We start from the raw sequence: 27762 nt of genomic DNA, 5'->3' as shown, positions 1-27762 counted from the left end.
CAGCAGTAAAAAATTTGCCTGTAATGCAGGAGACCTGGGTTCAATCCCTGGGTTGGGAAGATCCCCTGGAGAAGGACATGGAAACCCATTCCAGTAGTCTCGCCAGGAGAATTCCATGGACAGAGGAGCCTGGCAGGCTATAGTCCACGGGGTCACAAAGAGTCGGACACGACTGAGTGACTAACAACAACATTAATATGGTTTACAAATTAAACACGATTCTCCAATGAGTTCAATCGGCAGGCTATAGTCCATGGGGTCACACTGAATTGGACACGACTGAAGCAACTTAGCCTACACACACATCCTAGACCCCTGTAAGTTACAACAGCAAGTCTCAGAATCAGGGCTAGCTGAGGCCGCTTTTCTTTCTGCTGACCCAGACTCTGCTTGTTGCCAAGGCGAGCTTGGCTGGTCACCAGTTAGCATTTACCAAAGTGTGTTTCTGGAAACCCTAGGTTGCCTGACCACTTTGATTTATTCCTTCAAGGTCTGAATTCTCAGCTCCTCAAGTTTTTACCCAAATGACACCTTCTCATGGAGGTCTTTACTAGCCACTCCATCTAAAATTGGAACTGGCCCTCTAATTCTCTTCCCTTCTTTTCTTTTCCCCTCATCACTTATCACCTCTAACAAATTAAATTTTTGCTTATTTTGTCCATACTAGGATGTGTGCTTGGAGAAGGCGATGGCACCCGACTCCAGTACTCTTGCCTAGAAAATCCCAGGTGCAGGGACACGACTGAAGCGACTTAGCAGCAGCAGCAGCAGGATGTGTGGTAAGAAATTGTTTTATTTACTCCCTGTCGTCAGAGCCTAGAACATTGTTTGGCACTTCATATGTACTCCCTGAATATTCGTTATATTAATATTGGTAGAACCTGGATCTCTTGCAGTGCAGGCAGATTATTTGCCCTCTGGGCCACTAGGGAAATGAGAATTAAGAGACGGTATATACAACATACTTGGCAATGTCACAATTCCCTAGCATCTTAGTACTTGCAACATCTTTTGTAGGTCCTGCCCCGTCATGATCCCACCTTAGGCTGGCATAGCCAGCACTGTTGTAACACAACCACATTTGGGTCTGCTCACCCACATGCAGGGAAGGCAACCTACTGACATGAGGGTGTGAAGAAGGAAAGTGCGGTGTTTACTACAGGAGTCAAGAAAGGAGTATGGGTGACTTCTCAAGATCCCCTCTCCCACCCCATGGGTTTCAGGCAAGGTTTTTTAAAGGCTAGGCGAGGCAGGAGTCACAGGGTATGTGATCAATTCCCTGATTGGTTGATGGTGAGGTTACAGGGCAGTGTCACAGGGGGTTAAATTATCATCAACTTCAGGCTCCAGTAGGTCTTTGGGCTGTGTGCTCATAGCCATCATGCAGTCAGCTTCTTCCATCTGGTGTGGATTTTCGTGTCTGTGAAACAACTCAGGAGTGTGTATCAGACACTGTTACCCATGTCCTTCAGGGAGGAACTAACGATTCTGTGACTGCTATATGTCTGATCGATAGTTCAAACTGTCATCAATTCTATTGATGCCCCAGTGCTATTTTTTATTACCACCTGATCATTCATTAATTCTTGAGCCAGGCTTTTGTGACTCAGCAGAGGCCTAGGAGACTGCAGCTTTTCTGCAAATAAGAGGCAAGCAGAGGATATGAGGGTCTATCCTGGGAAGGCCCCATAGGGTCTGCCTCCGTTTCACTATTATGACCCTCATTTTTGTGAAAAGTCAGGCTCAGAGTGGTGACGTGGTTTGCCTAAATTCACACAGCTGAGAAGTGCCATAACAGTCCGTGCCAGTGGGCTATGCCTCTCAAGTGCTTCCTTCTCATAGATGTGGTCAGTGATTTATCAGGAGATACGGAGAAGGATGCTGAAGCCCTTTGATGTTTTTCAAAGAAGGCTTTGATGTTTTCTTAAAGCCCAAACCTTACTCTGTCTCCCCGCTCTTCTGAAGAACAATAAATTCATCAAACAGCATTTTTGCTGGTAGGATCAAGGATCAGAAACTTTAAAAGCAAAATCTTTCCTTTTTTTCTTGTTAAGGAATTTCACATTTTGAAAAACATCCAAGTGGGAGCACAGACAAGGTTGGGCTACACGGTGGCTCGGAGTTTCCTCCTGCTCTACCCTACAGGTTTGTTTCCTTCTCAGCACAGGACTGTGCGGTGGAGTGATGCTGACCACCTCTGAATGGGGCTCCAGATGACATTTCCAGCCTCAACCCTTCAGAGAACCAGGCCGAATGCATTCAGAGACCTCCAGGGGAATTTTGTTAATTATAGCAGGCAATGTGCAATAGCTGCAGACAGACGTGGGGTTCTGATCTCCGACTTGTCACTTACCATCTGTGTGACCTTTGGCAAGTTAATTAACTTCTCTGAACCTTGATTCTTTGCATGAAAATTAGCACTGATTCTTGTGCCCAGGCCATTTGCCTAGAATTCTGGTTCCTCTGTAACCAGGTGGGTGACCAAGGATAAGATAGTTTATGTCTTGCTTTCCTCATCTCTGATGTGATAGAGATAATAACACTCTGATCATTATGGTAACCTGAGAAAGAGGTGAGCTCACACACATAAAACCCTTGGAAGAGTAAGTGATCATGATCATCACTCCATTACTGGACTCAGCTGTTCCCTGCTGGCATCCAATGAAATGCATATGTGGTCCTGTGAAGGCCTCCCCCAGAAGCAGATCCTGTGGCAAGAATTTGGATGCGGACCGTGTGTGGTCTCAGGAGGCGCTGGCAGGGGTTCAGAAACTCCAGGGTGGGGAGGAGAAGGCAGTGCCCAGGTGTGCCCTGAGGTCAGGCTATTGCTGGAGATGCGGATCTGGGGGAACCTTTGGAAAACTGGGCCAGATGCGCCTGAAAGCTGTGTCTCTGAGGGGTGAAGGGTTCACTTGTCCACTGGCTGCCACCTATGCAGTAGGGAATTGCTTCAGGAACATTCGGTCTGAGCAGGGCTGGAGCCACCTCACCGCAGGGGTGAGCGTTGTGGTGCAGGCAGACAGGGCAAGCGCCAGGCAGAGAACCTGCCTCTCGTGAAGATGCCAATAAATGCTGAAACGCCCCCTCTGCCTCTTAAAAAAGTTTTTGCTGGGACCTCCCTGGCGGTCCAGTGGTTAAGAATCTGCCTTCTAATGCAGGGGATGTGCGTTCAATCCCTGATCTGGGAACTAAGATCCCACATTCCGTGGGGGCAACGAGAGACCCCAAGCGCGCTGGAGCCTGTGCTCCAGACAAGAGGAGTCTAAACACCACAAAGGAGATGCAGCAAACCCGAAACTTAAAAAAAAAGTTTCTGTGGCCAGATTCTATCCTTCAGCTCTGCGGAGCGAGAGAGATGGAGTTTGGATGGTTCACTGGAGCGGTGATGGGTGGAAGCAAGGTTGGGGGGTGGGCGTGGGGAGGGGAGAGCCGCCTGCAGAGGCTGTGTCATCATCTGCCCGGGTCCTGGGCCGACTCCTGGGGCACAGACTCTGGAGTACACAGCACAGAACCATCTCAGCCAGGGCAGCGATGCTGGGTGGGTGTTCCTACAAAGCCCATCTGTCATGGGATGACAACCACATTCTGTTTCCAGCGGGAGGGGGAAATGTTGCTCAGGCCTCTCTCCCCGTGACATTTCAGGGCCTGGTTACTCAAGGTCTAAGCACTGGTTTACCCCAGTTAGCAACTAGTTGTTGCTGTGTTGTCGAGTTGCTTCATCATGTTCACGGGCTGCAGCACGCCAGGCTCCTCTGACCTCCACCGTCTCCTGGAGTTTGCTCAAGTTCATGTCCACTGAGTCCAGTTCCTCTAGGACCCAGAGATTAGTGACTTTTGCCAGCTCTCAGCCACACAGCTTCTGTGGTATTGGGAAGCAGTTGTGAGCAAGTTCTGGGCGAGGACATTGCCCTTGGGCCCTGACCACCCCGTCCTTGGCTTCCACATCCTTGTTAAGGCCACCCTGCCCTGGACCCATCCCTCCGTGGTCTGGAGACAGGATAGCCTGACCCTGCCTGACCTACATGACCCAGACAGAGCATCCCCCAGGTTCCCGGGATAAACAGCCTCTCTTGCATTGGTCTCTCCCATGTGCTGTTTGCAAGTTACATCCATGTGGCAAGCACATCCCAGAGACCGGAATTTCAGTTGCTGATGCCAAAAGCATTTTCAGAAATGCTTTGGGGTTGAGTCAGGCTGGGAGTGACCTCACTGAGCAAAACGTGGTACTGGCATTTCTGGTGGCTCTGCCAGCTCCAGCTTGGGCTGCTCACAGGCTGGAGGCTCACTCGGATGGGGGCAGGTAGCCCACTAGGTCAATTTAACACCATTACCCCTGGGGATTCATTACTTCACGGCGGTCCTGGTTGCAACTGGTTTGGAAAACATGGGAACACCTCCAACCCGCAAGAGACACACTAAGAGCTACAGGACATGGATCGTACCTAGAGTTCGTCAAGGAGCTAGAAGTCTATCTGAGATGATAAACATCTACAGATGGACAGATACTCAGCAATTCTCTGCAACATGAATTGTGCTAGAAAAAATGCAGATAATAAAAATGACCTCAGGATGCAGAGGAGAAAGAGGAGAGAGTCCATCAGCTGATGTGACCAAGGTTCATCACCATGATAAGGTGGGGTCCAAGCTGAGCCTTGAAATTTAGGTCTGTGGGACTGAGGTAGGTTGAGAAGAAGCTGAGAAGGAAGATAAAACACACCTACCCAGAAAGCCCCCACCGTCACAGGGCAAAGCCTGGACTTCCCGGTCAGTCATGTGGGGCCTCTCCTATCCGTCTGGCTAGCCTGTCCTGATCCTAGAACCTCTCAACATGTAGTCTCCCCTCAGCATCCCCAGGGGATTGGGTCCGGGACCTCCACAGGCCCAAAGTCCTTGGGTGTCCAAGTCCCTTATGCTAACCTGGGCACACCCTCCCGGACACTTTAAATCATCTCTATACTGCTTATAGCAGAGAACGATACAGCGCAAACCTCTGGAAATCGTTTCCTGCATGTGGCAAATTCAAGGTATTCTTTTTTTGAACTTCCTGAAATTTTTTTTCTGAATGTTTTTGATGTGTGCTTGGTTGAATCCATGGATGCAGAACTGGTGGATTTGAAGGGATGACTATACTCTGCATGGCTGGTATCTTGGGCACCGCTGATACAACAGGCAACTGGATGGGGGGAGCTTGTGCCCAGATGGCATAGAAAGTGATGGATCCATTGACAGGTTAGCCAAGGTGACATTCGAGATTGTGGTTAGGGTGGTGTCTTTTGAATAGGTTTGTTGGGAGGAGTTTCTCTGGAAAAGAGTCATTGTGTTGAGTCTTTTTTCTATGTAATTTTATGAATGGATTTATTGATTGGCATTTGGTTGTGCTGGGTCTTCCTTGATGTGTGGGCTTTTCTCTGGGTGCAGCGAGCTGGGGCTACTCTTTGCTGCCACGTGCAGGCTTGGTGGCCTCTCATTGTGGAGCACAGGCCCTCGGCCCTCGGGCTTCAGTAGTTGGGGCTCCCGGGCCCTAGACCAGAGGCTCAGGAGTTGTGGTGCATGGGCTTTGTTGTCCCTTGGCATGTGGGATCTTCCTGAACCAGGAATCGGACTTGTGTCTCCTGCATCGACAGGTGGATTCTTTACCACTGAGCCACCTGGGAAGCCCTGTGTTGAGTCCTGAGTGATGAGGAGGTAACCATCCAAAGAAAGAGGGAAGAACCTTAGCCAGAAGAACAGGAAAGGTAAAGCCCAGTGTGTTAGTTGCTCAGTCCGGTCTGACTCTTTGTGACCCCATGGACTGTAGCCCACCAGGCTGCTCTGTCCATGGAATTTTCCAGGCAAGAATACTGGAGTGGGTTTCCATTCCCTTCTCCAGGGCATCTTCCCAAACCAGGGATTGAACCCAGGTCTCCTGCATTGCAGGCAGGTTCTTTTCTTCTGAGCCATCAGAGAAGTTCAATGTTGCTTATGGCCTGAAATAAAGCCCAGAGGAGGTGACAACCTTCTCCTGTTCCAGGGACACAGTCATAGGGCTGGGACAGGAGGTGTGGTTCACGCAGGTGTGTTACAGTGAAGGCAAGATGGAGGGAAGTTGTACAGGCCACAGAAAGGGGTTTAAGTTTATTATAAGAGCAATGAGGGAAGAGATAGCACGATTTCTACTTTGACCAACACAGAAAAGCATGTGAGCCGGGCGCTAAGGGCAAAAGCTGAATGAAGCAGGAAGGGTCCACAGGAAGCCTTTGCAGTGTTCCATGGGAGCAATGTGTCCTGGGCTGGATGGTGGACATGGAGACAAATGAATGGATACAAACTTTCTTTTAAAGCGGAGTGGACAGGACTCTAGACTGCTCATCCCTCACCAACCCATCAGTAACTCAGGTCTCACCCAACTCCTCACCCCTCTACACACGTTTCACTGCAACAGACAAAGTTCTCTTCCTCCAGCCACATCCAACCCCTACATGGCTCTAAAATAGACCTTATTCCTCATTACTGCCTCTCAAGGCATCTCCCACTCTTCAGGGGCCAGTCAAATCTGATCTTCTCCCCAAAGACTTCCCAAATCCTCTGTTAGAATTTTCCTTTTTAAATACTCCCTTTGCATTTTATTCATAGCCATCCTGACAATCACTTTAATTTTAATTTTTACTTTATTTTACTTTACAATACTGTATTGGTTTTGCCATACATTGACATGAATCCACCACGGGTGTACATGCATTCCCAAACATGAACCCCCCTCCCACCTCCCTCCCCATAACTTCTCTCTGGGTCATCAGCGTGCACCAGCCCCAAGCATGCTGTATCCTGCATCGGACATAGACTGGCGATTCGATTCTTACATGATAGTATACATGTTAGAATGCCATTCTCCCAAATCATCCCACCCTCTCCCTCTCCCTCTGAGTCCAAAAGTCCGTTATACACATCTGTGTCTTTTTTGCCTGACAATCACTTTAAAGTGGAAGTATTAATATGATATTTTGTTAGCTTTGGAGGTATTACTCAGGTTTCACTGAGATCTCCCTTGATACTGCTTTGGGTGCCGTTGGCCCTCAAAGGGTGTTAACGTTGCATCGAATTAAAGTGAATGACATGAAGAGTCCAAGTCCAGTGTTTCAGGGTGGGGAAACTCCCCAGCAATGACAATGTCCTGATGAGGGCTGTAATGCTGCTGCTGCTGATGCTATTGACAACTCTAACGATGACCTTGATCAGGACAACCATTCGCTGAGCACCTGCAATATGGACACTTTGCGAGGTGGACACTTGGCGAAGCCCTTTAGACATTTCCTTCTCATCACAATCCTATGACACAAGATGTATTCCCATTCCCGTTTTCTAGATGAGGAAGGTGAGGTCTAGAGAGTTTAGGTAAGTTACCCAAGTTCATACAGACGGGGGGACAGTGCCTTCAATCTCAGAAATCGCTGCTGTAAGGAAGATCCCTGTGACACAGAAGGTGAGATGAAAGGAGATGGGAACCGAGGCAGGAAAACCAGGTGGGAGACTCTCATGAGTCCTGGCAAGAGGCGGTGGGTGTGCAGGTGAGCTGTTCCCACAGTGAAGAGAGGGTGACTCCAAGGCCCAGCGCTGATGTCTAATTCCATACAGCGTGTGACAGAGAAGGAACTGGAGATCCTCTCAAGGCTTCTGTTGAGGCAGTTGAGTAGCTGTTGGTGGCAACAACAGACTCTATGGAGAAAGCAAGACTTTGCAAAGAAAAATAGTTGGACATTCTCTGGTGTGATGTGTTGACACTGCAACATCTGTGAGGCGTCAGTTCTGCTCTGACACTTATTTTGAAACTTGAGTTGTTTCCAGTGTTATCAATACATTAAGGAACAGTTTGAGCATAGCAGGAATTTTGTGTTTGTGCATGTGTGATTCCATCCACATGAAGTGTTAGGTGAATGCTGAAAACGGCGCCTGGCTGGACCAAGCCATGCAGGAACATCAGAACGCTCTCTCTCTCTCTTTCTCACACACACACACACATACACACTTCACACACTTCACACATGTACCAGCCGCCTCAGGTCGCATGTGTTACGAGCCACACCCATCGCATCTAGTGGTGCACATTTCTTTCTTCTTTTTTTTTCTCTGTTAAGCCTTTGACTATATGGAGGCTACTCTCCAACACTTTGAATTTTCACCAATGCAGTGATAATTATTATTAATAATCATACAATTTGGTGTAACTGCAAGTTCAGAAGTATTTCCCAAGTTATCAGTGACAAAATGACCTGATATTCATTAAAATTTCACTGAAAGTGAAGCGAAAGTGAAGTCGCTCAGTCGGGTCCGACTCTTTGGACCCATGGACTGTAGCCCACCAAGCTCCTCTGTCCACAGGATTCTCCAGGCAAGAATACTGGAGTGGGATGCCATTTCCTTCTCCAGGGGATCTTCCCGACCCAGGGATCGAACCCAGGTGTCCTACATTGCAAGCAGACGCTTTAACCTCTGCACCACTAGGGAAGCCCAAAATTTCACTAGTAAATGTATTTATTACTTTTTAAATCTTTTTGAAAATGGGTATATATGAAATTAATTAATTAAAATATAATTAAATACAATAAACACATTCAGGACATGATTTTATCCAACCATGTTATACAGTGAAGTGTTTGATATAAATAGAAGAAAGTACTAGGACTGATGTTTTTTATCTACAATTTGTACCTAGTTAGCTGGAAATTGCAACATAATCCTCTGTTTCATGCCCTATTAATGCAATAAATAGCTGACTGTGATCGAGTCAGTTTCTCTGAATGTTCACAGGAAAATTATATCCAGCAAATCGCATTCATGTATGGGTGAAACCACGATGAGTGATAATGTTTTGTGTGCTATGTTAGTCGCTCAGTCGTGCCCGACTCTTTACGACCCCATGGACTGTAACCCACCAGGCTCCTCTGTCCATGGAATTCTCCAGGCAGGAATACTGGAGTGGGTAGCCACTCCCTTCTCCCGGGGGCTTTGTGTCCTACATCTTTCTGAATGACCTCACAATAACCCTCTTTCTACCACTTTACAGTAGCCCACAAAATATTATGATTCCAAAGCACATTTCTACAGACAAACTTCAGGTTTCATTCAAGGTAAAGTGCTATATTTATTGTGAACTTCTTAACCATTTAAAATGTATAAATTACTTCCCCAGTGGCTCAATGGTAAAGAATCTGCCTGCCAACACAACGTGGGAGACATGGGTTTGATCCCTGGCTTGGGAAGATCTTCTGGAGAAGGAAATGGCACCCCACTCTAGTATTCTTGCCTGGGAAATCCCATGGGCAGCGGAGCCTGGTGGGCTACAGCCCGTGGTCACAAAGAGATGCAACTGAGCGACTGAGCATGCATAAGCTCTTAATTCAAGGAAGAATTGTGCCTTGAGGACTGGACTTTACAGGCAGGCCAACAAAAGGCTGTCAACTATTTGTGGCTGTTTCTCTTAGGGTATTTCTCTTCCCAAGCCACCAACTGTCTTTTGAGAAACTGACCTTTCCAATACCATAGAGTGCTTCAGTGGAAATTCCAGCCCCATCATTTTCTGCTATTTTGGGGAAATTAGTTAACCACTCTCTGCTTCCGAATTGTCATCTATACACTGAGGATAGATGGTCAATAATCTGTATAAAGTTCTTAGAACAGCATCTGATGCATGTTTTAAGTGTTCAGAAAATGTTATTTTAAATTCCTATTTAACTTTCCAACATACTTGCCCCAGAGGATATTTAGTAAAAGCTGAAAGGGGAGAAGTAAGAGTGACATCTTTTCCAATTAGAAGCAACTAGTTTTTTCTGTATCTTTCTTAGATCTTTTGAAGTTAAATTGTGCTTCCCATCCTAATTGGTATTAAATGGCCCTTCAATCACTCCTATACCCATAAGAATGCTTTTGGAAATACTTTAGTCCAGAAGGAAAACGAGAGTGGTGGCCCATATGGATGGACGAGCCAGGTCAATCTGCAGAGTTAGCCACTGGTCCTGCTGCTGCTAAGTCGCTTCAGTCATGTCCAACTCTGTGTGATCCCACAGACGGCAGCCCACCGGGCTCCCCTGTCCCTGGGATTCTCCAGGCAAGAACATTGGAGTGGGTTACCATTTTCCTCTCCAATGCATGAAAGTGAAAAGTGAAAGTGAAGTCGCTCAGTCATGTCTGACCCTTCGCGACCCCATGGACTGCAGCCCGCCAGGCTCCCCCGTCCATGGGATTTTCCAGGCAAGGGTGCTGGAGTGGGTGCCATCGCCTTCTCCTACCAGGACTCCAAATGCCATCTGGATTGCTTCAGCCTTATTGACGGGTCTCATCCAGGAGCAATTTTGCTGTCTAGGGGACATTCGGCCACGTGAGGGGATGGTGGTGGGGCAGGGACGCCACTAACCTCTAGTAGGCAGAGGGAAGGGATGCTGGGAAACATCCTACAATGCCCAGAACATTATCTGTCCCTCCAGTTATCCATCCTCCAGTTTTCCATCCCAAATGTAAACGGGGCTAAGGCAGAACCCTGGGCAAGATCGTGTTGCCTCAGAGATATTTTCGCTTTGTTTAAAGAAAATTAGTGAAAAGAACATACATGCATGTAATGAGACAGACTGGGACCTGGGACCTGGGACCCTCTGCTGCAGTGCTTGTACCCTGGACAAACATCTCCTGGAGCAACAAAATATTGATGCAAAGAAACTAGAAGGGATTAAAAATAACTGCATGCACGTGCAGCTGGGCCGAATTATGGACAAGAAGATACAAAAAGACTGAAAACCCAAATGCTGCTTGTCTAGAGCCGGGAGCAAAAGAAGGGGATGGGAGGCAAAAGGAGAATACTATCCATATCCCCTGCACTCAACACTGCCAAAGGGGTGAGCAGACCACCTAAGCCACCGTTCCAGCCCAACCCCTGGACATACCCTCACTCTCCTGCCAAGTGAGGAACCAGCTCCCCGCCTCAGGGGAGCAAGCAAGGAAACCTGTTCCTTGTTCTCATTCCTCTGTGTGTAGCAGGGGCCCCAATAAAGCTTTGCCTGAATTTCTTGTCTGGCCTTTGATCAATTTCTAGTGATCCGGCAAGGCCAAGGGCCCTTGTTGGTAGCAATAATATTTCTAAAGAACATGCTGAAATGGTTTAAATTGATTATTATTCAGAGCTGCTGATGAAATGGGACGGTTTTTAAAAAAATCTTTAAGTTAGATGATTTAACATCTATTTTTATAACCTCTTCCACTGCTCTCTGAGACTTGTTAATATGGCTTTTCTGGAAGATGTGTGGAGCATTTCAAGGAGAGGAGATGTTATTCAACATTGCAAATACCATGTGGACATTGCCCTACATCAGCAGAATACCCTGAGAAGAAACTCAAGGGACCTGGCATGATTCTTGGGGCCACTGTGAATAATGCTGTGGCCAGCAGGGATGCTTAGGGGAAGGGCTGTGGGGAATTCTTTTAAAAGCTCTGACTCATGTCCCTCTGGGACTCAGGCAGACAAGAAGCAAATGCTGCTGGTGCCTCATCCCAGTCCCCTCACAGGACGGCACATCCAGCTTCTGTGATCAGTGACTGCTGGGGTCACGGCCGACTCCACGGAGGTCATGTTCCATCCTGCTGAGCAGAGGCCCAAGACAGAGTGGTTACCAACCAGGGTCCTTGGTCTTCCCCAATCACTAGAAACTGATCAGAGGCAAGACAAGAAATGCTGACAAGGCTTTGCTGGGGTCTCTGCTGCAGCAGGAGGAAGGAGACCAAGTAACAGGGGCCTTTGCTCACTCCCTGACGGGGAGGGTTTGGGAGGGTTCCGGAGGGTTCCTATATGAGGTGCGACTAAGGGTGGGTTCAGAGTGGGTGAGGGGTGGCTTACGTGTCTGCCCACCCCTTTGTACTCTGCCTTTGTCCTGGCTCTTCACAACTGACAGTTGTGGTTTTGTTCTTTTTGTATCTTATTTCTCATAATCTGTCCCAACTGCAGCACGCTGGCAGTTACTTTTAGTCCCTTAGGGTTTCTTAGTATTTTGTTGTTGGAGGCGATGTCTGTCCAGCTGTAGGCCCTGCACCAACGGGTCCCGGGTCCCAGGTCCCCAGCCTGGCTCTGACTGACAGGGAAGAGAGGATGGCGCCCTTGCCTGAAGGAACACCACCCCGGGTAATCCAGAGATCTTCCCCTGAGAGCTGCCGGAGGCCAGACTCCAGCTCTGATTCCTGCCCCGTCTCCTGAGAGCAGCCCCCAATACACCAAGTTCACAAAAGGACCCGCTGGGCTCTGGGTCCATAGTACCTGGCCCCAAAACACGTGAGGTCAGCAAATCCAAGGGAGGAGTGGTGCACCAGGGCGTCCTTCTTCGCAATACAGTCTCCTCCCTCCCTGAGGCTCCTTGGCCCCAGCCGGAAGTAGATGCGGGGGCCGGAAGTAGATGGGGACCGGAAGTAGATGCAGGGGCTGGAAGTAGACGCGGGGGCCGGAAGTAGATGTGGGGGCCGGAAGTAGATGGGGGACCGGAAGTAGATGCGGGGGCCTGAAGCAGGTGTAGGGGCCGGAAGCATGTGTAGGCGGCCATCTGTAGCTCAGGCAGGTGTGGCGGGAGAAGATGCCAAGCTCTACCTGGGCAAAGGCCTGTTGGAAGGCTGTCTCTCCAAACTCAAACTTTTCCCTGAGAGAGCAGTTTGTCTCTTTGGCCCGAAACCAGGCCCAAGGCAATAGGGGCTTTGGCAGACACCCAGGTCCTATCCAAATTAATGGGGAGGAATTTTTCTTACTTTTCCTATTCAATTTACTAATTTAGGATTATCCACACAAAATAGTCCATGAGACTGCATCCCTTAACAATACTAGTAGGCATATCTTACGTGAATAGATCTAACTGAATGTTATTCTTTTCTTCCATGATTCCTGAAGTTCTAGAGAAATTGAGAAACAGCTTTGACCCATTTATACTACTCTGTTCACAAAGACAGGTTATGGTCACCATACACAGCCATCAAGTGCAAAGGAAATTTATGCTTTTTTTCCTCTTTATCCTTACAAACATCCGTTGGATCAATGAAAAAGCAAGAGAGTTCCAGAAAAACATCTATTTCTGCTTTATTGACTATGCCAAAGCCTTTGACTGTGTAGATCACAACAAACTGTGGAAAATTCTGAAAGAGCTGGGATTACCAGACCACCTTACCTGCCTCTTGAGAAACCTGTATGCAGGTCAGGAAGCAACAGTTAGAACTGGATATGGAACAACAGACTGGTTCCAAATAGGAAAAGGAGTCCATCAAGGCTGTATATTGTCACCCTGCTTATTTAACTTACATGTAGAGTACATCATGAGAAATGTTGGGCTGGATGAAGCGCAAGCTGGAATCAAGACTTCTGGGAGAAATATCAATAATCTCAGATATGCAGATAACACCACACTTATGGCAGAAAGAGAAGAAGAACTAAAGAGCCTCTTGATGAAAGTGAAAGAAAGAGGAGAGTGAAAAAGTTGGCTTAAAGCTCAACATTCAGGAAACAAAGATCATGGCATCTGGTCCCATCACTTCATGGGAAATAGATGGGCAAACAGTGGAAACAGTGTCAGACTTTATTTTTGGGGGCTCCAAAGTCACTGCAGATGGTGATTGCAGCCATGAAATTAAGAGACACTTACTCCTTGGAAGGAAAGTTATGACCCACCTAGATAGCATATTGAAAAACAGAGACGTTACCTTGCCAACAAAGGTCCATCTAGTCAGGGCTATGATTTTTCCAGTGGTCATGTATGGATGTGAGTGTTGGTCTGTAAAGAAAGCTGCATGCTGAAGAATTGATGCTTTTGAACTGTGGTGTTAGAGAGGACTCTTGAGAGTCCCTTGGACTGCAAAGAGATCCAACCAGTCCATCCTAAAAGAGATCAGTCCTGGGTGTTCACTGGAAGCACTGATGTTGAAGCTGAAACTCCAATACTTTGGCCACCTGATGTGAAGAGCTGACTCATTTGCAAAGGCCCTGATGCTGGGAAAGACTGAGGGCAGGAGGAGAAGGGGATGACAGAGGATGAGATGGTTGGATGGCATCACTGACTCCATGGATGTGAGTTTGGGTAAGCTCTGGGAATTGGTAATGGACAGGGAGGCCTGGTGTGCTGTGGTTCATGGAGTCGCAAAAAGTCGGCACAACTGAGTGACTGAACTGGTCCTTACCACACTCACATTTCCGGATGGATTTTTTTTTCTAAGTGAACACACGCCACACATGTATTTATCTATTTCTTACCAGTCAGTGGGCCAGGCACTGTTCTATGTACTGAAGATACAGAGATGAGTAAAACAGACAAAAGCCTGCCCTCTCGGAGCCCAGTTTCTAGTGGGGAGACAGGAGACACAGTACACTGATAAATATATATTTTACTATGGTATAGATGCCGATAAAGGAAAAGGAGAAACATTTAGCAAAACAGCATCTCACCTGAACAAAGGGGATGCTAATTTAGATAAGACTGTGACACTGTTTCTCATCAGATGACAAATTAGCTGAAACCTGGATGAAGTGAGAGAGGGAGGCTTATGGGTTTTTGGGGAAGAGCTTTGAGGCCAGAAATGACTGGTGCCAAACCCTTGAGATGCCAATAAGATTGGCAGATTTAAGGAGGATCGGTGGTGCTGACTGCAGCACAGACAGCTGGATGGCAATGGGGTTGACAGGGAGGCCACTGTGTTTTACCAGAAATGATAAAGAGTATGGGCAAGTCAGTTCTTTTTTAAAATTATTTCTATTGTATTATTTTTATTGAAGTATAGTTGATTTACAGTGTTGTCTTATTGCTGCTGCACTGCAAAGTGATTCAGTTATACATACTCATATATTCTTTTTATATTCTTTTCCATTATAGTTTATCATAGGATATTGCACACAGTTCTCCGTGTGGACCTTGTTTATCCATCCTATATCCATCCTTTATCTAACATCTGCTGACCCCAACCTCCCACTCCAATCAAGTCAATTCTTCATAATCCCTCCTAGCAGAGAACATTCAGCTTCCTCTGTCCCCATTACTAAAGGCTAGCAGTGCCTCACTTGTCATAACTATCAAAAATATGCCCACTCATTTCCAAAGGCACACTGGGATGTGGGATTAGTCCCAGTGGAGACTAAGCTTTCCAGCAAGGAAGTGACATGATCAGTTTCACACAATTAAGATCAGTGTGCCTAGGAAAGAGATTGAACACTGGAGAGTTGAAGAAGAGAAACCTTTAGGAGGTTATTGCAGTGGTCCAGGTGGAAGACAATGATGGCCAGGCTAGGAGGTATCAGTGGAGCTGGTGAGAAGCAGCCCATTTGGGAGCAGAACGGGAAAGTGGAGCTAGGAGGATATGCTGATGTTGGGAGTAAAATGAGTGAGAGAGAAATGCCATGGAAAGCATCACAGTGGGCTGTTGCTATGACCGTTCTTGTTTTGCTCATCATGTTAAAATTAATGCAGATGGCTATTTTATCCTCTTCTGAATGCTGTGTGTGTGTGTGTCTCCAAGGCTTTACACTTGAATGTCACTTCTACCCCTGGGTTCCTAACCTCAACCATACCAGGTTGGAGAGCTGTTCTGTGAACTGTAGGATATTTGACAACATTCCTGGCCTTTACACACTAAATGCAAGAAGGCAGTGTGTGCATGGAGTACCTTCCTCCTAGCTTGACAACCAAAAATGTCTTCAGACACTGTGGAATTTTTCTTAGCAAAACGGCCACCAGTAGAGAATCACTGCTCTAAGCAAAAATCTCACTGAGGCTGTGACCTGGTTCTACCTCTAATGGGATGACTTTGGGCAAGTCACTCAACCTCTTAGGGCTCTGTGTGTTCATCATAAGTGTGAGTTAGATGCTAGCCCAGGGTGTAATCCACATACTTTGGTGAACCAACTCTGTCTTTCTGAAAAATTAACTTCCACTGAATTTCACATGCACAGTGTCTCAAAAATATCTTAGTAAAAACATAACATTAGTTTTTCTTCTGAAAGTGAACAAAATGCCCCCACCAATTATAGCACTGATTTTTTCAATGTAGCCCAAAATTTGAGCAGACAAAATTCGCTAATAGGCATTCCCAGCTTCTGAAAAATCATCTGCAATTTCCTTGTTTGCAAAGGACAGTTGAGGACTTGTAACTTCAGCTGTCCATATGTGGTTTCTTGTGATTCTTGCTGGGTAACTTGGTCCGACAAAGTTTAGCTTTCAGCTGACAATATTGAATTATGGCAGGTGCTGTTGGGGGTTCTTTTGCTACATCACGTCTATTTCTTTGCCCAATTAGAGCTCTAGGTAATACTTGTATATTTTCCTGTATCCACCCTGAAATTTGTGGCTGAGAGGAGTTCATCATCAAAAGGATGGTACTCATTTGAGTAAACTGAGACTGAGATGGGCTTGTGTCTCCCTCTAAACAGTAAGGAGTTGGAACTGCAGACTGGATCTCTTTCTCCAAGGTCTGGGCCTTGCTCAGCACACCTGCAGGCTCTGCTCTTTTGCCAGATGTTGAGGAAGCAGGTCAGCACACAGATTCACCGCAGGTTCTGAAGGTGTATTTGCAAAACTGTGGTTCCAACAGGAAGTCAAATCACATTATTATATATTTGTGTATGTGTTGTAAGATGGCTGAAGGCTAGTCTCGTGTGTGTGTGTGTGTGTGTGTGTGTGTGTGTGTGTGTGTGTGTGTGTGTATTCTCTATTTGGATGACCTATATGCAGGGTTTCTACTTTATGAAATCTATGGATGCTTTTTATTAAATGAAAAAGAGAAATCAATTTTCTATATTTAATCCCTGCATTTGAGCTTCTCCCAGCTTGGCCACTGCCAGAAACTTTTAAGGAAAGCAACATCAGCTGAATGTGCCTGCCCTTTTCGGCTTTTCCTGAATTCTATATGGCCAGGGATTTCCTTTCTGGCTGTAGTCGGTGGCCAAGGCTTGATACTAAATGGTGGATTGATTTTTGGCATTGATTACTTTTAATTAAGCAGCATATGTACAGAGTGGTCCCAAGAGGACTGAATCTGGTGACATTGATGGGGGTAACCTTGAGATGACTTTCATTATTCCAACAGCTAAGCTCTGCAGAGATGGCAGTGATGTGGTCCAACATGGGGAAGACCCAATATTATTTGAGCATCTGGAACCCTAAAGAGCTCTATCAATCAGGGTTCTACCCAGAAAAGTGGTTGCACAAGAAAACAGAGTACATGATAGCCCAAAGCAGGTCATCAGCATCCCTGAGAAGCCGCTAGCTCTGCTTGTTGGAGGTTCTAACATTTTTGTTGGCTAGAGGAATTGCAAAGAAATGATTACTTCCTTTATCCCTTCATTCAACAAATACTTGAACATTCACGGAGCTTAATACTAGGCAAAGACAAAGGTCAGTAGGACACAGCGTCTTCTGTTGAGGAGTTCATGAAGTTGTATGGATCAGACTTGTCATGGATAGTTTTAAATGGATTACATACACACGACAAAATAAAATGCATCCTGTGACAGTGGGATGAGCACATATGTAGAATAACAAAAAAAAATGCAATTCTTATGATTATGAAAGCTGTATTTAGTATCTTAATTTAGATTCTTCAACCATGAGTAACAGAACACAGTTTGCAATTAAAAATGACTTATACTGGTGCTGGTCATCTTGTTAACATGCAGATTCTGATTCAGCATTTCTGGGGTATTGCCCAAGATTCTGCTGTTTTAACACGTTCTGGATTTTGTTGATATGGTTGGTCCATTGGCCACCCTTTGAGCTGAAAGAACTTTCAAAACAAGATTTTCTATTATCTCATATAACAAAAGTTTGAAGGTAGTTAGGTGATGACAGGGCTGATTCAAAAGTTCAAACAACATCAGGATGGACCCAGGTGCTTTCCAGCCTGTTCTCAGCCTTTTGGCTTTGTCTTCAGGGTTCTCCCTCAAGGTCTCAAAACGGCTGCTGGGATTCCAGGCATCAAACACAGGCATGAAAAAGTGCATGAGAAGTAGAAGACAAATTTATCCCTCTTTTTATTCTTTTCGTACAAAGAAAGGCTTTTACTAAAACAATTCTTGGCTACAAGCATCCGCTTAGTTTCCATTGACTGAAATAATGTCTGATGTCATCCTTCACTGCAAAGCCTTCTGGGAAAGCACATCTTCAGCCTCTACAGTGAGATACAGGCTCTGTTAGAAGAATGGTGGGAAGGACAATGATCATTTTGTTGGACAGCCAACCACATTCGTCAGTGGGGTTAGAGTTCTTTTGGCTAAGGAAATCTTGCAGGGCTGGGAACACCCTGCTGAGTTCACGCAGGGCAGGGAAATTGGAAACCGTCTTGTCAAGTGTCACTTAGATGATGCCAGAGCCATCTCCCTCTCCAGGCAGACACCACACTGCCTTCCATTGTCTGGACTCAGAGCCCTAACATTTCGCACCTAGAGGATTTAATAGGGTCCTAAATGATCTCACCACCCCATTCCTCCATTTACACCTCTCATCCGCTCTGCATAGAGAGTCAGATACTTCTAGCATGCAAATGTGACTGTGATATACCTTGTTCAAAAATTTTTAAAGGTTCCTCATATCATTCATGATAGATGTTAATATTAAAATATTAACTCCATAGTATTGCACCGTCTTCAAATCGCACTATAATTTCCTCTCTACCACTCATCTTGTCTCCCCTCCCAACACTCCCCATTAAAAGTCCGCGTCTGCAGGGAGTTCCCTGGTGCCCTGATGATGGTTGGGATTCTGGGCTTTTATGCCATGGCCCAGGCTCAGTCCCTGGTCAGGGAACTGAGATTCCCGGGGACAGAGATCCCACAAGCTGTACAGGGTGGCCAAAAAAAAAAAAAAAAAGTCAACACCTTCGGTGTTACAGAGAATACTACTTTTGCTAGAACCAACTCTGGGTTTAAAATCATCTACTTAAGAATTTCTTTCAATATCCCTGCAGATCATGAAAAGTGATTACTGGGATTCCTCTGATTTGGAACATGCATTTTTCTGATCTACTCCGTATGCTAGATGCTTAATTATCAAGGTCATCTTCAAATATGCCAGGAGGCTTTAAGGTCAGGAATCCAGGGCCTTTTCACTCCCTGAGGGAGTCGAAGTCATTTGGAGTGCACGGAGTATGCATGTGTGCTCAGGTGTGTCTTTGGACTGTACCCCGCCAGGCTCCCCAGACCATGGGATTCTCCAGGCACGAATACTGGAGTGGGTTGCCATTTCCTCCTCCAGGGAGGATCTTTCTGACTCAGAGATCAAACCAACATCTCCTGCATTGCAGGCAGATTCTCTACTTGCTGAGCCATCCTAAAAGTCTTGGAGCCAACGTTCTTACTTCTTTAACACTCCCCTTAATATGTCCTCCGTTTCATGAGTAAGTGTTGCTCAAGACTGGAGGACTTTCCCACTTACTGACTTCTCACTAGGCATGGTTTTTCATTATTGATGTCTCTGCCTATCCTCTGATCACTCTTTTATTCCGTCAGGTGTGGGTCATAGACTGCTTCCTCCCCTTCCTGTCCCTCATCGCCCTCCCCACTGCACCAAACCCAGCATGGAGCTGGTCACATCTTAGGTGCTTAGCAAACACTCTTTTCATTTTCTTTTTCTTTTTTTCCCAAGCTCAAAATTTAATTTAAAAACATACAATGGGAGTTACTCTGTTTTCCTGTACATGTACATTTCACTGAATTGTGTGTGTGTGTGTGTGTGTGTGTGTGTGTGTGTGTGTGTGTGTGTGATTTTATACTGTTAAAATGATAAATACACACCATGGTCATATTTTATCAACAGTGAAATAATGTGCTTACTAGACAGAACGAGGGAGATCAGTCCTGGGTGTTCATTGGAAGGACTGATGTTAAAGCTGAAACTCCAATATTTTGGCCACCTGATGCAAAGAGCTGACTCATCTAAAAAGATCCGGATGCTGGGAAAGATTGAAGGTGGGAAGAGAAGGGGACAACAGAGGATGAGATGGTTGGATGGCATTGCCAACTCAATGGACATGAGTTTGGGTAAACTCTGGGAGTTGGTGATAGACTGAGAGGCCTGGCATGCTGCAGTCCATGGGGTCACAAAGAGTCAGACATGACTGAGGGACTGAACTGAACTGACTGAACTGAGACAGAACAAAGTTTACATAAAGGAAATAATACTGTAATTCAATAGTCATAAAACTTTTCTGTAGTAAGCTAATTTCCTAATAAAAGAAGCAGAGAGCTTTTATTTACCTTTTAACTAATTCCTGCCTTGTTTGCATGGACACCTCTTATCTGTTCGATGCCAGGGACTTAAACATCTGACACATGGCTCCAGCCTAGAGACGATCACGTGTGTGCCCTCCATGACCATGCTAGTTTGATGATCGCCACCTTGAAAAGAGTTTCCACGGAGTACTGACAATAGGGTAGCAGAAATAGCCCTTAGGTCTTCCAGTGAGTTAGGAAAGACGGTCTGGGGAGGGTGTTGGTGACAGAAACCTACAAGCAAGGAGGACCTGGCTACAGAGATGGAGATGCCTGGCAGGACCTCACTGAGGGGCACCAGCGGGTGAGGAATTTGATGGAACCGTGAGCAGCTAAGCGTGACCAAACCAGAAGAAGGGGGTGTGGCAGAGGGTGAGACTAATGACATAGGCAGCAGAAATGATAATGAACTTGGAGGCTGTATAGGGAAGTCAAGATTTTTAATCCTGAACCACTGAAGAATTCTGAGCACGTATGTCTCACATTTGCAGGTTCAAGGGTCATTCCAGCCACTGTGCCGGGAAGAGAGGAATCAGAGAGTGAGACTTTCAGCAGGAAGTTCAGGGTTCTGGGGAGAAATGACCATGTTCCGAAGTGAAGCCAGCAGTGGAGGGGACCTGATAGTGTGGTGGGGACTGTTAGACAGCCATAGGGAGGTACACTTGGTTCAATCAGGTGATTTATATGCAAGAGAAGAATATGCCTTTCAGGTTCTTTCACTTTGAAAAGATCTCCCTCGCTGGAATCGCTGCCTGGCTTCTCGTGTACAAAGGTGTGTGCCAGGCACACCTCACAGCCCACAGCTGTAACTCAGGCTTGATTGCTGGTCAAACTCCCTAGCAAATGCCTCTCCACGTTTGACTCTTAAGGAATTGAATACCATCGCTCACAGAAGCAGAACATTGGCCACGTGTGAATATTGCACTCTTCCTCCTGGGTATGATCTCTATTTTTATTGAACAACTGTCAGTAGACCATGCAGCTTTGCCAACAACACGCTGAAAATAGAATGAAGGCAATTACCTCAGCAAAGATTAACGCAGAAAGTAAAATTGCACTTATGTAACACTCATCTTCTAGGCACAGAGACCAGCCCGCCTCTGGTTTCTCTGTGTCTGTCTCAGCATCGTAATCAAACGGCACCACCCCGACCACACCGGAAGAACCAACTGTCTCCGCCAGTCCCTTTTCCTGCGGTCGCTAAGCCTTTTCTCAGAGCGGCCAGCAGAACACGGTGCTGCTCTCGGGGATGTTCCCCTCAAGACACCGCCAACAGATGAGAGAGAATATTAGCTAACACCATTCCCGGACTCTTTTGCTGCCTGGCAATTACTTGTCAGTGAACTTCAGGAAAATACTTGTGTTTTGGAGAGTGTCAGGTCTGAGAGGAACTTTGCAGATGACTTAGGCCAATTCTCTCAAGGTACAGAGGAAAACACTGAAGCCTGGGGGATTAAATGATTTGACTGTGACTTCCTTTATGGCTTAAATTTAGAAGAGAGGCCTGACACCCGAGCTGCACTCCAACAAGGGCATTTCCCCTATGCCCTTGGCTTCTTGCAAAGAAACGGGGATGGTAGGAAAAGCCTCCTTGTCAAATCCCCAACACCCCCCCAGTGGGTGGAGAAGACTTGAATACAAAAGAAGAAAATCAACCCCATAATTAGATACAGCAATGACTCCAGATCAACTAGCGGAAATATTGTGTAGGCTTCCATAAAAACTACAGAAGGAAGAAAACAAAGCCTGCATCAGCAACTTGAGACCCACGTGTAGGTCTGACAGAATGATACCATTTTCATAAAAGCCAAATATGACAAAAATAGCTCTTATGGGATTCAAGAGAAACAAGAACAACTAATTCCTAAGGATTGCTACTTGGGTATCAATTGTCAATGTCACCCTGCTTTTCCCCTCTAAATCTCTGACATTGCAAACTGAGCTGGCTCATTGCATCTACTGAATTGCAGTCATATTATAAAAATATTAACCTTGACTTCCCTGGTGGTCCAGCAGCTAAGACTCTGTGCACTCAATGCAGGGGGCCTGAGTTTGACCTTGGGTTAGGGAACTAGATCTCTCATGCTGCAACTAAAAATCCTACGTGCTGCAACTCAGACCTGGCACAGACAAATAAATAAATAAAATACTAAAGAAATATTAACCTCACAGTTGGAACTCTGACCACATCTTGTCAGGCCAATCTTATATCAGAAAATTAGCAAGGGGATGTGGAGGATAATGGAAATCTTGGGAAGAAATGGGGTACCTGAGACACAATGGTGATTCTGTCCTATGCACCCAGGTCTCTATTTAATTTTGCTCAGAGAGAGGCTATTTGCCAAATACATTGATGTCATATGCACTATCTCAATTAACTCCTACAGCCCCCTGATGAGATGACCATTAGAATAGCGTTGCTTCTTATAAGTAGAAAAGGCTTCCCTGGTGGCTCAGCTGGTAAAGAGTCTGCCTGCAACGCGAGAGACCATGGCATCCGGTCCCATCACTTCATGGGAAATAGATGGGGAAACAGTGGAAACAGTGTCAGACTTTATTTTTTTGGGCTCCAAAATCACTGCAGATGGTGACTGCAGCCATGAAATTAAAAGACACTTACTCCTTGGAAGAAAAGTTATGACCAACCTAGATAGTATATTCAAAAGCAGAGATATTACTTTGCCGACTAAGGTCCGTCTAGTCAAGGCTATGGTTTTACCAGTGGTCATGTATGGATGTGAGAGTTGGACTGTGAAGAAGGCTGAGGGCCGAAGAATTGATGCTTTTGAACTGTGGTGTTGGAGAAGACTCTTGAGAGTCCCTTGGACTGCAAGGAGATCCAACCAGTCCATTCTGAAGGAGATCAGCCCTGGGATTTCTTTGGAGGGAATGAAGCTAAAGCTGAAACTCCATTACTTTGGCCACCTCATGTGAAGAGTTGACTCATTGGAAAAGACTCTGATGCTGGGAGGGATTGGGGGCAGGAGGAGAAGGGGACGACAGAGGATGAGATGGCTGGATGGCATCACAGACTCAATGGACGTGAGTCTGAGTGAACTCCAGGAGATGGTGATGGACAGGGAGGCCTGGTGTGCTGCGATTCATGGGGTCGCAAAGAGTCAGACACGACTGAGTGAATGAACTGAACTGAACTGTGTTCAATCCCTGAGTTGGAAAGATCCCCTGGAGAAGGGAAAGGCTACCCACTCCAGTATTCTGGCCAGGAGAATTCCATGGAGTGGGTAGTCCACGGGGTTGCAAAGAGTTAGACACGACTGAGTGACTTTCACTTCAGTTCACTTCGTAAGTAGAAAAACTGAGTCAGAAGGGTTTTGAACCTTCTCAGGTTTGGACCTTCTCAAGTTTGTGTGTATGCGTGCTTAATTGCTCAGTTCTGTCCAGCTCTCTGTGACCTGATAGACTGTTGCCCGCCAGGCTCCTCTCTTCATGGGATTCTCCAGTTAGGAATACTGGAAAGGGTTGCCATTTTCTCCGCCACGGGATCTTCCCAGTCCAGGGATCAAACCCACGTCTCCTGCGTCTCCTGTGTTGGCATGCAAATTCGTTACCACTCAGCCAACTGGGAAGCCCTCTTCTCAAATTTAGACCCACTTAAAAATTATTTTGCAATAGTTTCACCTTTATACAAGAGTTGCCACTTTAGTACAGAGTATTCTCATAGACCTTTCACCTGCTTCCCCTAATCTTAGCACTTGGCATCACCAGGTAGTCCTAACTTTGACAGGTTTCTTGAGATGTGATTCACATACCATATAATTCACCTCTTTAAAGTGTACTTTCAATGGTATATTAGCACATATGGGCAACCAGGGCATCCCTGGTGGCTCAGACAGTAAAGAATCTGCCTGCAATGCAGGAGACCTGGGTTTGATCACTGGGTTGGGAAGATCCCCTGAAGGAGGGCATGGCAACCCACCCAAGTATTCTTGCCTGGAGAATCCCCATGGACAGAGGAGACCAGTGGGCTATATAGTCCATGGGGCCACAAAGGGTAGGACATGACTGAGCAACTAAGCACAGCACACACATGTTCATCCAACATTCTAGTTAACTAGGACATTTTCAGGACCTCAAATAGAAACTTCATACTCTTTATCCACCACTTTCTCTTCCTTCCTCCATTCTAAAGAATCTGTCTGCAATTCAGGAGACCTGGGTTCGATCCCTAGGTTGGTAAGATCCCCTAGAGAAAGGAAAAGCTACCCATTCCAGTACTCTGGCCTAGAGAATTCCATGAACCATATAGTCCGTGAGGTCACAAAGAGTTGGACACGACTGAGCGACTTTCACGTTTCCCCATCCTAATCTTGCTGCTGCTGCTGCTGCTAAGTCACTTCAGTCGTGTCTGACTCTGTGCAACCCCATAGATGGCAGCCCACCAGGCTCCCCTGTCCCTGGGATTCTCCAGGCAAGAACACTGGAGTGGGGTGCCATTTCCTTCTCCAATGCATGAAAGTGAAAAGTGAAATTGAAGCTGCTCAGTCGTGCTCTTAGTGACCCCACGGACTGCAGCCCACCAGGCTCCTCCGTCCATGGGATTTTCCAGGCAAGAGTACTGGAGTGGGCTGCCATTGCCTTCTTCAATCCTAACCTTAAGAAACCACTAATCTGGTTTATGTCTCCATAGCTCTCCTGGACATTGCATCTGAATGTGATCACATAATATGCCTACTTCTGTGGCTGAGTCCTTTCACTTACCATGAGTTTTTCAAGGTCCATGCATGTTGTAGCATGTACCACTGCTTCATCTCTTTTAATGGCCAAATAATATTTCATTGCATGGATATAATATATTTACTATATTTTTCACTTGATGTATATTTGGGTTGCTTCCACCTTTTGGCTTTTATGAATCATGTGGCCCTATTCTAAACAGAATCTAAATGTCCACTATGTTGCTAGAAAAGCTGATTGGAGCACATGATTTTAGTTAGATCTGTAAGGACCTAGAGGGTATCCTCATACATCACTCTTGAATTAAACTGACTTATCCATCCAGTTGCTAATTGAAGACTTTCCCTTGGGGGCAAGACCTCACACATGGCAGGAGGCAGGACAAATACGCGTGGCCTATGGACTCGCCGTCGCCAGAAGAGGGGAGGTAAAGGGTGATGCTCACTTTCTCCCTTTAAATTCATCAGTCAGGCAATCTGACCCTCTCCTTCAGGGACTTCTTATCCCAGAAGCAGACTCGAGATAGAGATGAGAGTTCAGTTTCTCTGGAAGGTTTTACTAGAGGTCTGGGAAAGCGAAACAAGGAAGCCAGTAAAAGCTTCCCTTTTGAGCAAGTTAGTGTTGTTGGTAATTGGGGCACAGCGATGTTGAGGGCCTCTGTGGAGGCCATGTGGAACATGCCTTAGCGTCACATCAGCAGAGGAGTCATGTAGACTTTCTACCCATCACCCAGCATGACTCACTGGGGGAGGGGCAGTCGGTCCCCAGCACTCCCAGGCTGCCCCCCATGGACCAGGCACAGAGTAGCAGGTGCTTGCAGTTGGGAGATGTGGGGTTGAGGATGCGGATGCCACCGGAAGGTGGTGGAGGGCCAGCAGTGACCAGGGACTCAGAATCTTCTGACAGCCCCTCATGAAAAAGCAGGGGGAGGAAGGGGAAGGCTTCCGTCCTGATGATGAGGCTTTCCACGGAGACACTGATAAGTGACTATGGGAGGCAGGATCTCAGACCTGCGTTAACTGGTCTGTAGAATGAGGACTCCTTCTGTGGTCACTACCCCCTTGATAATTAGGGCTGAAATCATATATGAAGCAATACTTCAGTCTAGTATTCCTACCCTCTTTCAGTCTACTGCAGATATTTCTGCCTATAGATAAATAGGTTGATGCATGATTGTGGGATGGTAAAGAGAGCATACATTTCAGAGCCTGATGCTCCTGGGTTCAGATCTTGACCTCAACACATATCATCTGTGTGTAAACTGAGCAAACAATTTAATCTCTGAGCATGAAAGACGTTGCAAAGTTGCCCCCCACCCCCACGCCAAAGCCGGGTAACAAATTACATCAGACGTCTGATGACACTTAGCCCCATGGCTGGTTTATAAAGTAAGTTCAATACGTGGTCGTATTGTCACTCAACAAATATTTATTAAACCCCTATGTATGTGCAGAATTCTATTTTCATCACTGCAGAAAATGGCAAAGAATCCAAACCTCTGCCCTCATGAAGCCACCATTCTAAAAAATCATAGACACTCGGATCCTGTTTCTGCATGTCAGGTCCTATCTTTATTGCCTGAAAAAATAGGGTTCAATTTATGTTACTCACTGGGCTTTTAACTTCTCAAAACAGAAGCTTCATATCAAAGTATCCCCAACTGTTCTCTCTCCAGCTTTAATCAAGTGTATTTTGGGAAGCATTTCTCAGATCTCTCTTTGATGCTGCATTGGTTGGAATCCTTTTTGGTCCCAAGTGACAGAAACCAAATTTGAGCTTGTTGAAGCCAAGAGGCACATTTATTGAAGAGAGGATGAAGAAAAAGCTGTGGCTGGACCTCCAAACCACTGGAACCAGGAACTCAATTGCTCTTCCTCTCAAATCTGTCCCTGGGGGGCAGCTTTATGTCACGTGGAAGTGTGACTTTCTCCATGTAGCAGATAGCATTCCCACCCGTGGCTTCTACAATTCACTAACACACTCCTCGCAGTTTTCCTGTCCAACATTCTGATCATTCCAGCTTGGAACAGAGATTCCCTACTGGGTCATTGAGCTTTGTAGTCACATGACATTTCCTATGGTAATTACATGGCTGGGGGACTAAGAGGGCATATCACTCACACGTGGAATCTCATTGTAAAGTGTGATACAAATGAACTGATTTGCAAAACAGAAACAGATTTACAGATGTTGCAAACTTATGGTTACCTAAGGGAAAAGGGGAAGGATGGGGGCGGGAGGGATAAATCAGGAGCTTGGGATAATCAAACACACACTATTATACATAAGATATTGAATGGATAAACAACAAGGGCCTACTGTATAGCGCAGTGAACTCTGCCCAACCTTCTGGGATAATATATATATGAGAAAAGAATCTGAAGAAGAATAGAAACATCTACAACTGAATCACTTCATTGCATCTGATACTCAACACTAGTTGGGTTTGTTGTAGTTGATTGTAAATCACTAGCTGTAGTTGATTGTAAATCAGCTACACTCCAAGACAACTTTTTTAAAAAGAGGGCACTCCTAAGAGCTCCATAGGTGCCCACACTACCTGTCAAGACATAGAATCCCCAGGAGGCTGGTTCTCACATCACAGTCACCTTCCTGGCAGGAAGTATGTATAAACAGCAACTCTGAAAGCTGGAGAAATGGACAAACAACAGAGCTAGAAGAAGGCACAACTTATTCCATCCACACAAGATGTCCATCAATAGAAGTGAACCAACAATGCATTACCACCTGTAAATTTATCTAGTATGTTCAAAACAAACACATTAAAAAGGGATTACTCACTATTTATGTGTCAGGGAAGCAATAAT

Source organism: Budorcas taxicolor, chromosome 24, assembly GCF_023091745.1.
Source record: "Budorcas taxicolor isolate Tak-1 chromosome 24, Takin1.1, whole genome shotgun sequence".
Classification (NCBI taxonomy): domain Eukaryota; kingdom Metazoa; phylum Chordata; class Mammalia; order Artiodactyla; family Bovidae; genus Budorcas; species Budorcas taxicolor.
The sequence above is the reverse complement of the archived record's forward strand: the minus strand, read 5'-3'. Positions refer to the sequence as shown.